Source organism: Saccopteryx bilineata, chromosome 12 (genome assembly GCF_036850765.1).
Source record: "Saccopteryx bilineata isolate mSacBil1 chromosome 12, mSacBil1_pri_phased_curated, whole genome shotgun sequence".
Classification (NCBI taxonomy): Eukaryota; Metazoa; Chordata; class Mammalia; order Chiroptera; family Emballonuridae; genus Saccopteryx; species Saccopteryx bilineata.
The window spans coordinates 52,286,896-52,299,475 of record NC_089501.1 but is presented as its reverse complement, the minus strand read 5'-3'; the positions used below and the strand labels follow the sequence as shown (position 1 = coordinate 52,299,475).

Below are 12,580 nucleotides of genomic sequence, written 5' to 3'. Positions count from 1 at the left end.
TATGCACTGCTGTATATGATGTAAACAAAAACTTCAAATTTCTTAAGGATAAGCTCTTAATTAGTGTTAGTTCAAGAAGTAGTAGTCACAGTCAGACTATAATTACTCACCTAGGATAATTTTTTCCTCCAAATCAGGGTATCATCTCATTTTTTTTCTTTGTATTTCTTTTTGGAAGCAAGAGTTTCAGAAAACTCTTGGTGGCAAGCAGCCTGTGTATGATGCCATGATTAGAACTGGCAGAGCCCTGAAAGAAAAGACTTTGCTTTCTGATGACACTCAGACACTTGACAGCTTACTGGGAAAAGTCAGGGCCAAATGGGATACTGTTTGTGGCAAGTCTGTGGAGAGGTGAGCATGCCTGTCCCCTTCCTGGTCTTCATTTTTTCAGCTCTGCCTAAGAGACTGTTACTGTATTCCAAACATCAGTAACAGGTTTTGTAGCATCTCATTGTCTCCAGTTAATTCAGTGAGTGATTAATCATTAGAGAAATGCAAATTAAAACCACAATGAGATATCACCTCACACCAGTCAGAATGGCACTCATCAACAAAACAACACAGAATAAGTACTGGCGAGGATGTGGAGAAAAGGGAACCCTCCTGCACTGCTGGTGGGAATGCAGACTGGTGCAGCCTCTGTGGAAAACAGTATGGAGATTCCTCAAAAAACTGAAAATCGAACTGCCTTTTGACCCAGCTATCCCACTTTTAGGAATATACCCCAAGGACACCATAGAACGGCTCGAAAAGGAGAAATGCACCCCCATGTTTGTGGCAGCATTGTTCACAATAGCGAAGATCTGGAAACAACCCAAGTGTCCATCAGAGGACGAGTGGATTAAAAAGCTTTGGTACATATATACTATGGAGTACTACTCAGCCATAAGAAATGATGACATCGGATCCTTTACAATAACATGGATGGACCTTCATAACATTATACGGAGTGAAATAAGTAAATCAGAAAAAAAAACTAAGAACTACATGAATCCATACATAGAAGGGACATAAAAATGAGACTCAGAAACATGAACAAGAATGTGAAGGCAACAGGGGTGGGGGGTGGGGGGTGGGGGAAGGGGGAATGGGGTGAAGAAGGAGAGAGGGGTTGGGGGAGGGGAGGGGCACAAAGAAAACCAGATAGAAGGTGACAGAAGACAATTTAACTTTGGGGGAGGGGTATACAGCACAATCAAATGTCAAAATAATCTAGAGATGTTTTATCTCAACATATGTACCCTGATTTATCAATGTCACTGCATTAAATTTAATAAATAAATTAAAAAAATTCAGTGAGTGATGAAAAATTTGAATAAAATGTATTAAAATTCTCTCATTTTAACTTGAACCTTACTGTATTAGAAAGAGAGAAGCCACAGGAATAGATCAGTAACTCTTGAATATTTGTAAATCACCAATGTGTAGTACTGGTAGCTGTCTCACTAAGCACTGTCACCATGTCTTGGACACTATTACCTCGTTTAACCATCATGATATCTGGCCTGGACTGAGCAACTACTCTTTAAGTATGTGCCCAACAGTGCCTACTAATCGTGCATTCTCATAACAGCCACTGAGAAGGGGGCCGCTATTCCCGTCTTAAACAGACGAAGAAACCATCACTAAGATGTTTCTCAGATATTAAGCAGCAGAGCTGGGCTTTGAAATGATTTGGTTTGGTTCTAAAAGTTATGCTTTTAGCCATTTGTCTCCACTATGCCATACTCAGTATTACAATATCTCTGTATAATTTGTATTCCCAAATTTTTGGTAGAGTGACTAAGGTTTAAGGACGGGAAGAGACAGCCCATGGTCTCACAACTGCTATAGATTTAGGAGATGAGCTCTGACTCCAGGCCGTTACTAGAACCGTCATCCTGTACTAGAGTGGTAGTGGTGTAAAGTAATGACCACAGACAGACCATGGTCATTAGGGTGTGTCCGTGTGTATAACAATGGACTCTAAAATGCAAGAAGAGCATCTGGGCCTATCTCCTACACTGTGATTAATTCATTCTAGGGAGTGATTTGATTTAAAATGTCTTAGCATCTCTTTTAGTCACTTTCTACTGTATTTTAACCATTTCAGCTTGGTGGTCCCTCTCAACATAGAGTTCAAGCAGTGTTTTCTTTCAGCAGTTAGAATTGTGGGCTATTGGCCTGGCCGGTTGGCTCAGTGATAGAGCGTCGGCCTGGCGTGCAGAAGTCCCGGGTTCGATTCCCAGCCAGGGCACACAGGAGAAGCGCCCATCTGCTTCTCCACTCCTCCCCCTCTCCTTCCTCTCTGTCTCTCTCTTTCCCTCCCATAGCAAGGCTCCATTGGAGCAAAAGATGGCCTGGGTGCTGGGGATGGCTCCTTGGCCTCTGCCCCAGGCACAAGAGTGGCTCTGGTCACAACAGAGTGATGCCCCGGAGGGGCAGAGCACCCCCCCCTGTGGGCAGAGCGTCACCCCCTGGTGGGCGTGCCGGGATCCCGGTCGGGCGCATGCGGGAGTCTGTCTGACTATCTCTCCCTGTTTCCAGCTTCAGAAAAATACAAAGAAAAAAAATTAAAAAAAAAAGAGAATTGTGGGTTATTCATAAATAATATCTAAAAAACAGTGAGGTTTGTTTGCTTTTCTCAGGCACCACAAGTTGGAGGAGGCCCTGTTGTTTTCAGGCCAATTCATGGATGCTTTGCAGGCCTTGGTTGACTGGTTGTACAAGGTGGAGCCACAGCTGGCCGAAGACTAGCCTGTTCACGGGGACCTCGACCTTGTCATGAACCTCATGGATGCCCACAAGGTGAGGGCTGAGATCTGGCTGATGGAGGGCAGAGCCATTAGGGCCTCTGCCTCTGTGTCCCTTCTGCTTGCTAGCTTCTAGGGGAGACAGGAAGTCTGAAAGAGCCTAGGGCTCCGCTCATCAGAGGGGCAGCCCCTTGCTCTGCAAGTTTAAACAAACTGCTCCTGGGATTCTGCGTTAGTCACAAAGAATTTACCGACATTGGTTAGATTCAGATTTGGCAATATATAAACTGTACTTTGAGGTTCCTCCAACCCCTTCCTGTTTGTAGCTCTTAAGTTAAATCACAAAATGAATTAATTGAAATTCAGGGGTCCCTCAAGACATCTGTTTCCACTGTCTCCTAAAATGAAAATGAGTGCTTTTTTACTATTCCTGAACCTAGCAAGCCTAACACCATGTGCACCAATGTTTATTTAGTACAACCTATACCTGTCACATTGAGCTGCGTGATATCCCGTGATTCAGCACAAAGCAGTTCGTTTACCCTGAAATTACATCAGATTCTTATTATGTGCGTGACATATTCTTATTGAACTCCCACAATTCTAGAAATATTATTATAACTTTATTCCCATTTTACAGACTAAGAAACTGAGATTGCAACTAAGCAGCTTACCCAAGTCAGACTGCTCATATTTAGAGCCATCTTTTCTGGTTGTTTTTTATTATACATTGTCCTGCCTCCCTTTGTGTGTAAAAGACACATGACTGGAACCTACCAAGGAAAACTGAACTGAATTATGACTTTCTTTGTGGTTTTGCGTCTTGGATTCAAAACATTTATTTTTAAGATTTTTATTTATTGATTTTAGAGAGAGAAAAGGGGGTGGAGGAAGGACAGGAAGCATCAGCTTTTAGTAGTTGCTTCTCCTATGTGCCTTGACTAGGCAAGCCCAGGGTTCTGAACCAGTGACCTCAGCGTTCCAGGTTGATGTTCTATCCACTCTGCCACCACAGGTCAGGCTCAAAACATTTCTTAAACTAATTTTTCTGTTTTCTTTTCTAGGTTTCTGGAAGGAACTGGGAAAGCAAACAAGAACTGTTCAGGTACTGAAGCGGTCGGGCCGAGAGCTGATTGAGAATAGTTGTGACGACACCACATGGGTAAAAGGGCAGCTCTAGGAACTGAGCACTCGCTGGGACACTGTGTGTAAACTCTCCGTCTCCAAGCAAAGCTGACTCGAGGAGGCCTTGAAGCAGGTCAGAGATGTTTGATGGGACAACCCCCAAGGGGTGGGTTGAGCAGATTTATGCTAGTTTCTTTATCAGGATCAGTTCCAGCCAATTTCAAGATGAGAATATCGTCAAACATTGATATTCTGAATGTTCTGTAAGATTTTAATGCTGATTTGTATTAGAGAAATAATGAATTGTTTGTTTTTAAAGATCTACCAATGAAAGATAACCTTTGTGGCACTTTGGTAGGGCCATCAGATTCCTGTGGTGCACTAAGGAGTTTAGTCCTAAACCAGGGTATCACCTTGTGTCCAGGACCTTGGCTGCAGAGGGACAGAGTTCAATTCTTTGTGCTTGGTTATTTCAGGTGGAAGAGTTTCGGGATACAGTCCACATGCTTTTGGAATGGCTTTCTGAAGCAGAACAGACGCTTCGCTTCCGGGGAGCCCTTCCCGATGACACAGAGGCCCTGCAGTCTCTCATTGACACCCATAAGGTAGTCCAGTCCCAAGGTGCAGTGACCCGGGCCACTCACCACAGTGAGGGCTGCCCGTCCCTAAAGGAAGGCAGCTTTTGCTTGTGAACTGTAGACCTCAGGGGCAGAGGAGCAGAGCTGGAATGAGCCCAGCTTGTTGAGCAGGAATGACCGGTGATTTCTATGACACCTTAAAGATTGGTCATTCATTTATTTTACAAACATATAATACATATTGGTTGTAAGCAAGTCAAGCATCATGTTATTATACAAAAAAATGTACTACTCCACCTTCTTAACTGCTCACCTGTGCACAGCTTTGTTGCAATTTCCTCATTATCACTGGCTTTAGGCTCTGATTGGCTCCCCAGAGCCTCTTAACTATGTCACAGAATGTGCAGTGTCCTCACTGTCACTGTCCTAATGAGCTAGCAAATGTTTCCTGTTTTAATTTTTGAGTTACCCACTGGGAGATTTTAATCATGGCTTTGTCCATTGTATCCTGTTTTAGGTGTTTTTTAAAAATAGTAGTATTTTATCACAGTTATTTTTCCAAGACATAAATATTGTTTATATATATCGAAATGAATAAAAACAAGATTATTTTAAAAAAAGAATAGGAAAATGGGCATGTCCAGTTTGGGGAAAAGGGAATAAATACCTCAGTGTCCCTAGTCCTTGTCATCCATAGCAGAGGAAGTCATTCTTGTGTAAACCCCTCACCTTCTGGAAAGAAAATGCCAGAGATGCCTAATACTGGCATTTAGAGTTCTGTGTCCATGAACATGGAGGGAAAAAACACACTGAAATTTTTCCCCTCATAGTGTAAACTAACAGTGCTGTTAGAGTACATTTTTTCTTCTTCTACTTTTTTTTTTTTTTTTTTTAGTTTTTGTTTCCAATCTTTTCTATTTAGGAGTTTATGAAGAAAGTGGAAGAAGAGCGAGTGGATGTGAACGCAGCAGTGGCGATGGGAGAGGTCGTCTTGGCCATCTGCCATCCAGATTGCATCACTACCACCAAACACTGGATCACCATCATCCGCGCGGGCTTCGAGGAGGTGGGTGCCTGGCTTGAGAGGAGGGAGAGTCCCCGTGCCCGATGAAGTGGGTTTACGGCAATAAAATATAGTAGAGCTCCTGCTGGAAATAATTGTCCACTCACTGGGACTGTCTCAACCAGATTAAGTTAGAGTTTTAGTAGTGACTGCCTTCTTGGTAATGTGCTGGAATCTGAAGGCTCCTGCTGGCCTCGTAAGGTATTAGTGGATGGCTTCCCGTGGACACGCGTGTTCCCCTCCTTCCTCAGAAGTCCTGTGTTCAGTAGAATGTACTAGATTTGCTTTCAGAAGAGCTGATTTCTCATTCTAGCTCTTAACCCAGCTCTGTCCCTGGAGTAAGAGCTAGGTCTCCTAACTGCTTGGATGGCCTTTTCCCTAAATAGTCATTCTTAGGATCCAATGAAAAAAAGACTGAAAACAAAAGGATTTGCTGGACTGAAGAAGTGATGATTTCTCCCCCTCAGGTCCTGACGTGGGCGAAGCAGCACCAGCAGTGTCTTGAAACAGCCCTGTCAGAACTGGTGGCCAATGCCGAGCTCCTAGAAGAACTTCTGGCGTGGATCCAGTGGGCTGAGACCACCCTCATTCAGCGGGATCAGGAGTCAATCCCTCAGAACATTGACCGAGTTAAAGCCTTTATTGCTGAGCATCAGGTATCTGAACCGCATGGTGTGGTCTCTGGTGTATGCTGCATGTCTCATGGAGCCCGTTTCCTTTGCCCTGTGTGTCCCATTTAAATCTCTGCTTAACATACTCCTACATACAGACTGAGCAGCTTCAAACAACACACACTGATCTCATGGCTTCTGTGGGGCAGGAGTGGGCATTAGTTTTTGCTGGGTCCTCTTTTTAGCGTCTTATTGGGCTGAAATTAGAGTGTTGGCCTGCGCAATAGTTTCTCCTTCAGGCTCGCTCAAGTTGTTGGTAGAACTCATTTCCTGTGATTGTAGGACTCCGAGGTCTCCTTTTTTTTTTGGCTTTTTGTTGTTTTGGGTTTTTTGCTTAACCCCCTCACCTAATCTCACCCCACCCCCTTCCACCTTCTTGCCGTCAGTCAGAAGTTGCTGTTAGCTCCTGGAGGCTGCCCTCAGGCCTAACTACGTGTGTTACAGAGTAGAAGGAATCCATTCAGCTGCTGCTGGTGCCTGTCCTGGCTTTTCCTTTGGCATCCTGTGTGGCACTCATGGCTCTGACTTCCTGGTTTCCCTCACTCACCTGTGAGCTCCTTAAAGTGAGAAGCCGTGTCTTATTCTCCCAGGCCTTCAGCACCTGGTGGAGTGTCTTGCTCAGTTGTGTCTCATGAAATGAGTGAGACAGTGTACAGAGGCATCTCAATTGGTCTGTGTCATGGGCGTGGCCTATGTTAGTAAGAAGCTGCCTGATTCCATCTTAGTCCAAGAAAACTCTCAACTCTCTTCAATTGTTTGTGTTTAACAGGCATTTATGGAAGAGAGGACTCGCAAACAGCCTGACACGGACCGGGTCACCAAGACATACAAAAGGAAAAAGGTAGAGCCTACCCACGGGCCTTTCATCGAGAAGCCCCGCAGTGGCAGTCGTATGTGTTTCGCCAGCTGTTAGGGCGCTTTGCTCCCACTAGTTGAAGATGAGCACTTTCCAGATACCTGTCCAGTTATGTTCTTTCCATGCTCAAAAACCATTGGATTTGAGCTAAATTCTTTTTTGAAGCTCAACTTTTAAAATACTGACATAAAGTAACTATATTTCATTTTCTTGAGTCAGTATGAAATTTCAAAATTGTTAATCAGATTTTTTTTTTTTTTGCATTGGCCTTTCCATTGTTTTGGTCATTGATTCTACCTGTTTACATTTGGTTTGTGCTAATTTAATCACAAACTAAATGAGCTCTCTAGAACCACTGCTGTTCTAGTTGATTTGACATTTCCTCAGTTCACTAAGGTAGTACTAATTGAAAATATGAGACAAGTATAGGCGTGCAGGAGAACCGGTAGTTTTTAAATTAATATGTTTCTGTGTCTAAACATCGCCAGGTTCCATGTTTATTTTCTTTTACTGATTGGACAGCATTATAAAGCTCATACATGTGGTGGTGTTCCTCTTTGTGAACTGACAAAATCCAGCTTTTCTAATCCCTGGGTAATTTTTCCCTTTAGGGAAGCCGAGTCAGCCCGCACCTCCTCCCATGCTGATCCTTTCACAGTCCTGAGCCAAAAACCCGCAGATCAACCAGCTCACTGCCCGCTGGCAGCAGGTATGGCTGCTGGTGCTGGAGCACCAACAGAAGCTCAATGATGCCCTGGACCAGCTGGAGGAGGTAATGCCCTGCCGAGAGCCATCCCGCAAAGAAGTAGCTCTTAGTAAAGACAGCGTTTTCGAGGCCCTCTAAGTATGACCAGTGTAACTGGCATGTGACTAGTGTCAGCCAGGACTCTGTCCTTCAGGGCCCTCAGAGAAACACACACGGGATTGAACACCACACCACCAAAGAGGCCAGGCGCAGGCAGCCAGCCAGTCCATGGGCCGGCACCCTGACCCTCCTCAGCTCCGGCTGTGATTCATGATCGAGACGGTTGTGACTGCCAGCGCCCTGACCCTCCGCAGCCCCGGCTGTGGTCTGTGATGGGGGGGGTGACTGCCGGTGCCCTGACCCTCCGCAGCCCCGGCTGTGGTCCGTGATTGGGAGGGGATGTGACTGCATGGTTACCTCAGTGTGTACGTAGCTCATCACGAATATGTTTGTTAGTGAGTCCTTTAAGTAAGATATCAGCTACACAGTTATGCAATCAGTAATTTTTTATGATCTTGCTATTCATTGGATTATGAAAAGCAAGTATATTTTGAAGTATTTCTAGTCTCTAAAACAAACCTCTAATAGCTCCTATTTTTTTTTATTTGTGCATATCAAAGCAGCTATGCCCAGAAGTGAGTGTTCTGTGTGTTTTGTTGTTCTTTTTGTAGTAGGTCAGTTGAGATTTAAGCATATTTGGTTTTTGGCTTTTTCTCTTTTCCCCGTTTCTTCCAACCTTGGAGTTAGAAGGACCGGGGGAAGCTGCCGTGCTGCCTCAGTCACTCCATGTCAGTGTCACTGACACAGTCTGAGCAGCTAAATGTCACCTCTCCCACATTGCAGGCCTGCAGCTGGCTGTCAGCCAAGTGCTTCACATGGACATCAGACGGGCAGTTTGCCCTATCTGGTGCCATTCCAAACAAGCATGCTAATGTGCAGGGTTGGAGTCTTAAAGCTTCCAGCAAGAACTCAAATGATCTTCTCTCAGATGACGGGAGGTGCCTGACCAGGTGGTGGCGCAGTGGATAGAGTGTCAACCTGGGACACTGAGGACCCAGATTCAAAACCTCAAGGTCCTAACTAAAACGTGGGATCATAAACATGACCTGAGGTCACTGGCTAGAGCAAGGGGTCACTTGCTCTGCTGGAGCCCCCAGTCAAGGCACATATGAGAAAGCAATCAATGAACAGCTAAGGTGCCGCCCTGAAGAATTAAGGCTTCTCATCTGTTGTGGACTGTAAATGGCAAAAAGCCATTCTAGATTCAAGGCTTAGCAAAAGGCTATGTTCTCCCCCCTCCACCTCCATATTGGCTGTGATGCTGAATGTTTGCACCCACTCCACTTGCTTCCTTGGGTTGTTGGAAGCAATAAACATGTCCTTTCTCTGACTCTGTTTGTTTTTGGATGTTGGTAGATTTCACTAATGCATCCTGTTTTATGCCTTGGGAGAGTTCCTATCTTAGCCTTGGATGTGCAACTTTGTATCAAGGTCCTTGATTTGTATATGGCTATATAATAAAGTGAACTGGGGCTATGTGGCACTGGATACTGCCAGGCATTTTGAAGAGTCCTCCCAGTCCCATCGTTTTTGTTTTGATAAGTGTGTTTCCTTAATTCCGCACCATTATTAGGGGCCGCACTGGTCCGCGGCACTCAACACTCTTGCTTTATGTCTGTCTGTCCTTCTTTTTCTCTTTAAATGGTGGGAAGCATGAGCCCCCTAATGTGGGCCTCTGTGATCATGGCCTTCTTCATAATCACATAAGCGAGGAGTGCTTAATAAGCTCTTGTCTTCTGGGATAGAACTCATCCCCTTACATCTAAGAGGGTGATCCTCCCAGAAAGGCAAAGGGAAAGCAAGGCTGGCTCCACCCAGTCTCATTCTCTCTGCTCTGTGTTTGCCATGGTGGTTGTTTGGTCACGTTCTCCTGCTCTGCGTACTACAGCTCATGGAAATATTCAGAGCTTTGCATGAAGGAGCTGGATGGGGCCTTCACAAAATGGGCAACATCGATGTTATTGTTGGGGCCCCTCCAGAAGGCCTGGATGGCTTCACTGAGAGTCTGAAAGTCTGGGTATGCTTTGTTTGGGCAGGTTTAAAGGCCAAAATACAGGTTTTGTTAACACTTCTGATTTCTCTGTAGTTGAAGGAATTCGCCAACTTTGACTTTGATGTCTAGAGGAAAAAGTATATGCGTTGAATGAATCACAAAAAGTCACAGGTGATGGATTTCTTCTGGCGAATTGACAAGGGCCAAGACAGGAAGATAACACATCAGGAATTTATCGATGGCATTCTAGCATCTAGTGAGTCCAGTCCTAGTCCCAAACATGATCACACCTGGTTCCTTACTTGGGAGAAGCAGGCAATCATCTGGCTAAACAGTCCTTGTGAAGTTAAAGCTATAGTCTTAGGGAAGAAGTAAAACTGCTTATTAAAATTGGTCTGTCATGTTCATGGAGAGAAAAACCTCATTGGGCTGGGAATTAAAAAGATAAGAAGCAGGTCTTGTTTGACACATTGTAGCAAGCAAAACATTTTTGAGTTATAGATAAGGAGCTGATTTTTGTGAGGGATGTGGTGCTAAGCAAAATGTTTGAAAAAATAAGTTTCTCATTACATCAGTTTCTGACATCTGTATAACAGCTTACAAAGTATATGATCTTATTTGTTTTTAGCAAAATAAGTAATTGAGTCATAAGTAGTTAAGTGACCTGCCAGGATCACAAAGCACATTTCACAGCTGTGCTACTTCCCATGGGGAGCCTGGGAGGGCCTGTCTATGGAGGTGATATTTGAGCTGAGCCCTTGATTAGGAGGAGGATCTAGCCAGCTCAGGATCTGAAGAGAGAGAGAGAGAGGCAGAGGGGACGGCAAGTACCAAGTGCTGAGATGGGAAGGAGCTCGGCCTGTTGTAGGCCTGGAAGGTTAGCATGGCTGGAGTGTGGAAAAAAAGTGGGAAGGGAGGCGGCAGGTAGTTCATGCAGGGCCTCATGGGCCCTGGTGAAGAGATCAGCTTTTATACTAGAAACAGTGGGACAGCTGCAGCCACCAGAGGCTTTGAATTGAGAAACACTATAATCTTATTTACGTTTTAATAAATCATTCTGCTACTGTAAATATTCACCTTTAGAAAGCAGTTTGTCTGGAATCAAAAGGACAGTTACCTAAAAAGAAGAAACTTGATCCTCTTAGTTCCCCATTGTCACTCTTCTGAAATAATGTAAATATAATATAGTGGAGTGGATAAGTAAATTCTTAAGTTGGTTGATAGGTCCCATGAGTGGTTACAATATTCTGTTTATGCTTTGTGGTATTATCTAAAATGCCTTTTTTTTAATTGCATGGGCCAAGTATAGTCAGTCTAGCAGCAAAAGTTAATAGTAAGTCTATCTTCTAGGGTTCTAAAGTTGAGCATATATTGCTTTTCCAAAAAAAAACATCAAGACATACTTTCTTTTTTATATTTTTTTTTGTATTTTTCTGAAGCTGGAAATGGGGAGAGACAGTCAGACAGACTCCTGCATGCGCCCAACTGGGATCCACCCAGCACGCCCACCAGGGGCAATGCTCTGCCCACCAGGGGGTGATGCTCTGCCCCTTCGGGGTGTCACTCTGTGGCAACCAGAGCCACTCTAGCACCTGGGGTAGAGGCCAAGGAGCCATCTCCAGTACCCGGGCCATCTTTGCTCCAATGAAACCTTGGCTGTGGGAGGGGAAGAGAGAGACAGAGAGAAGGGGGGGTGGAGAAGCAAATGGGCGCTTCTCCTATGTGCCCTGGCCAGGAATCGAACCTGGGTCCCCTGCACACCAGGCCAACGCTCTACCGCTGAGCCAACCGGCCAGGGCCAAGACATTCTTTCTTTCAAGTAGCATTTATATAACCTTCAACCAACCAAGGAAGCCCTTTTAATTATTATTCCAAATGTGGTTTAACTTTTTCCAGAGTTTCCTACTACCAAGTTAGAGATGATGGCTGTTGCTGACATTTTTGACCGAGATGGGGATGGCTACATTGATTACTACGAATTCGTGGCTGCTCTCCAGCCCAATAAGGATGCTTATCAACCAACAACTGATACAGATAAAATTGAAGATGAGGAATGGGAAATTGTATCTTGAGTACATTTTGACCATAGCTTTCTACTCTCCTGTATGTGGGTGGGTACAGTTGGCATGTCAGCCCTGGGACTTATCTGTTGGGAGATGAGTGTTTAGAGTTTTGTTTGGGGTTCCCTTGTGGATGACATTGCCCCAGAGAACCTCTGGCTGTCACACTCTCTCAGTCCAGATGACTTCTCATTTAAGCAAGTCACATTTCTCTGGTTCTCTGAAGTTTACAGAAAACCTTCCCTGTTTCTCAGATACCATGTTGCTTAAAGCAGACTCTTAGTCCTAAGCATCCTGCCTAAGCAGCCAGGGGATGCTCTTCAAATGCAGCGGTGAGGGGGTAAAATGTAAAGTAATGTTTAAGATGGTGTGCACCCATCATGCTTTCTGCCTAGTTAAGAACTGTATCACAGCCTGACCAGTGGTGGTGCAGTGGATAAAGCCTAGACCTGGGACGCTTAGGTCCCAGGTTCAAAACCCTGAGGTTGCCAGCTTGAATACAGGCTCATCCACCTTGAGGATGGGGTTACCAGCTTGAGCACAGGGTTGCCAGCTTGGGCCCAAGGTCACTGGCTAGAGCCAGGAGTCACTGGTTAAACTGGAGCCCCCCAGTCAAGACACATATAGGAAGCAATCAGTGAATGACTAAAGTGCTGCCACAACTGCAGGTTGATGCTTCTCATCTCTCTCCCTTCCT

At 44.8% G+C, this 12,580-nt stretch overlaps 1 pseudogene; it reads left to right on the top strand.

Moving 5' to 3' along the window:
- LOC136316080 (microtubule-actin cross-linking factor 1, isoforms 6/7-like) overlaps window positions 1–11,895 on the top strand; it is a 63,833-nt pseudogene extending 51,938 nt beyond the window's left edge.
- The last annotated feature ends 685 nt before the right edge of the window (window positions 11,896–12,580 follow it).